Raw genomic sequence first — 2,500 nt, 5'->3', positions numbered from 1 at the left:
AATAAATCTTCCTTAATCGGACTGAACTGAATATAAAAAAAAGTGATAGAACTCACATAAAAAGAAGCACCAATGTATATATAATGTTCAGGCTTCACCCAGAAGGGTGATTTCGCAATCAGACAATAAAAACAAAACAAAGCACAACAAATGAACAGACGCACCAAACAAAAATGAAACATAGGAAAATAAAATGAAGAAGAAGACCAAGAAGAAGAAGAAGAAGAAACCACGCCTGCATCGCAACACACAAACAGCAGCAGTATCCACAGCAGCAGTAGCAGCCAGTATTAAAGAAAAACAAAGACAGCAAAACGGACGGTGATTTGATGGCTGCAGACTGAAAACAGACTCCTCCTTTCTTTCCTCCCTTCCTCCCTCCACCCTTCCTCTTCCCAAGGAACAGTCCACATGAAGTCTGAAGTCTGAAGTCTGAATGGTTTATTGTTTAGGCCTTTCTGCCCGTGACAACAGGGGTAAGGGGGGGGGCGGTTCCGTGTTAACATCCATTATAAAGAACAGCGCCAATATATGTAAAGCAAACAAAGGGTAGAAAAGAGAGAAAGGACAGAGTAAGACAGAGAGAGAGAGAGGGAGAGAGGGACAGAAAGAAGAAGAAAAAAGGAACAGTCCACATGAGGAACAAAGACAAGGACCTGAGAAACCGGAAGAGAAAAGAAGAAGAAGGAAGAGTGGAGTGAGAGAGGACACAGATGATAAGGAAAAGCAGGAAAAGGAGGGAGGGAAAAATAAAAGGAGAAGACGGAAAACTAAAAGGCGAGGAAGACGCATGAGAGCGAGAGGAGGAATAAAGAAGAGGTGAGTAAAAAGAGAGGAGAATTTGGAGAAAAAAAAAGAGCGAAGGATGGTGAAGAGAAGAAGAAGAGGAAGAAGAAGTAAAGAATGGGGGACGAGGAAGAAGTAATCTTCACGATACACCAACATTTTTTTTTCTGTTATATTTTACACATGCGATGTGCCTAGGCGCTATATTATTATCATTATTATTGTTATCATTCTTATTATTATCATTATATTATTATTACGACCCACCCACATTTTAAGTGCTGAAGCAGCGTCAGTCAATACAACGTGTTGTCACTGCCACCAGCTCTAAAATAAGTGCAGAACTGTAACTAAATCACACAGAAGCCACCAGACAACAACTATTTTTGTCCTTTTCAAAATAGCCAACTGGTGCAGTACTGCGAAAATCGTACTATTTGCTGCCAGAACCGAAAACTTCTAAGCTTTGTTTAAAAAGAAATCACAACCTTTTCTATTTTTACCCTTCCTTATACCGGTAAAACTTTCCAGACTTCTTGGCATGGAGAGTCAATTCTCTGCAGGTGTTCCCAGGGTCCCTTACCATTGCTCTATTCACGATTTTCGTTCCCTGATATATAATTTTAGACTTTTAAAGACTATTTTTCACTTGCACAGATTCTCACTTGAGGTACATTTTAGTTATTATTTATTTATTTATTTGTGCAAGCTTATCTATTATTTATTCACCTTTTTTTTCCTTTTTTTCCCTCAAGGCCTGACTAAGCGCGTTGGGTTACGCTGCTGGTCAGGCATCTGCTTGGCAGATGTGGTGTAGCGTATATGGATTTGTCCGAATGCAGTGACGCCTCCTTGAGCTACTGAAACTGAAACTCACTTGATTCACGCCCTTCCTAGAATAATGCAGAAAAGGTCATGCAATGATCCTGTTATATTTCTGGACACGTTCTTTACACACCTCCAATTATTGAGAACGAGAAATAGATCAACCAGAAGAAGAGTACACACCTTGTCAACAGGAGCTGTTCTTTACTCCAGTTGTTTTTGCACCCCCCCCCCCCCCCCCCCCCCATGTGTACGGGATGGAGGACAGAGTTTTACCCGATCTGTCTGCCTGTTTTGGTGTCATGGGCCATGATTCTCGACCACACCTCTTCAATGAGCTACTTCAAATCTGTCTCACTCATAAGGCTACTTGCAACTTTTGCATGGTTTTATGCGAATCTGGAGTAACTCGTTACTTTAGTCGGGAAAAATAGCTGATGTAAATTTCTCAACGTGCAGCGATTACTCTGAATTTAAAGTTTGCGGCGTGTGATAGGAACCCCGCGAAGGTCAACGAGTGTCGATGGTGTCATAATCTGTATGAATGGCTCAAGTTCATCCTTTAAAATGCACAGCTATAGAGATAAGTTTGTACCCGGAGACGGATCCCCGCTCCTACACCTCTCTCCATGTGAATGAAGAGGGGGGTAGTGGTGGGCTCGGGTTATTACTACGATAGGATCAACAGGTGTTTAATCATATACAAACAAGCAACAAAAATTCTGTCTTGCTTATTTTTAGTACCTTATTCAGCCTCGGATTTCATCATCTAATTGTTGTTGATTTTTTGGATGTCAGTAACACTGACTTGTGTCCTTTTGTTATTATTCCCGTTCCTGGGTCACAGGTATTGTGCTGAAGCTGCTTTGTCAGACCGACTTTTGGTTTG

General features: G+C 41.2%; 1 protein-coding gene across 1 annotated transcript in view; it reads right to left on the bottom strand.

Moving 5' to 3' along the window:
• The window catches only part of LOC143279656 (high-affinity choline transporter 1-like), a 109,183-nt gene that overhangs the window by 43,122 nt on the left and 63,561 nt on the right, over positions 1–2,500 (bottom strand). The window lies entirely within an intron of this gene.

This window comes from Babylonia areolata, chromosome 1, assembly GCF_041734735.1.
Source record: "Babylonia areolata isolate BAREFJ2019XMU chromosome 1, ASM4173473v1, whole genome shotgun sequence".
Lineage (NCBI taxonomy): Eukaryota > Metazoa > Mollusca > Gastropoda > Neogastropoda > Buccinidae > Babylonia > Babylonia areolata.
The sequence above is the reverse complement of the archived record's forward strand: the minus strand, read 5'-3'. Positions and strand labels throughout refer to the sequence as shown.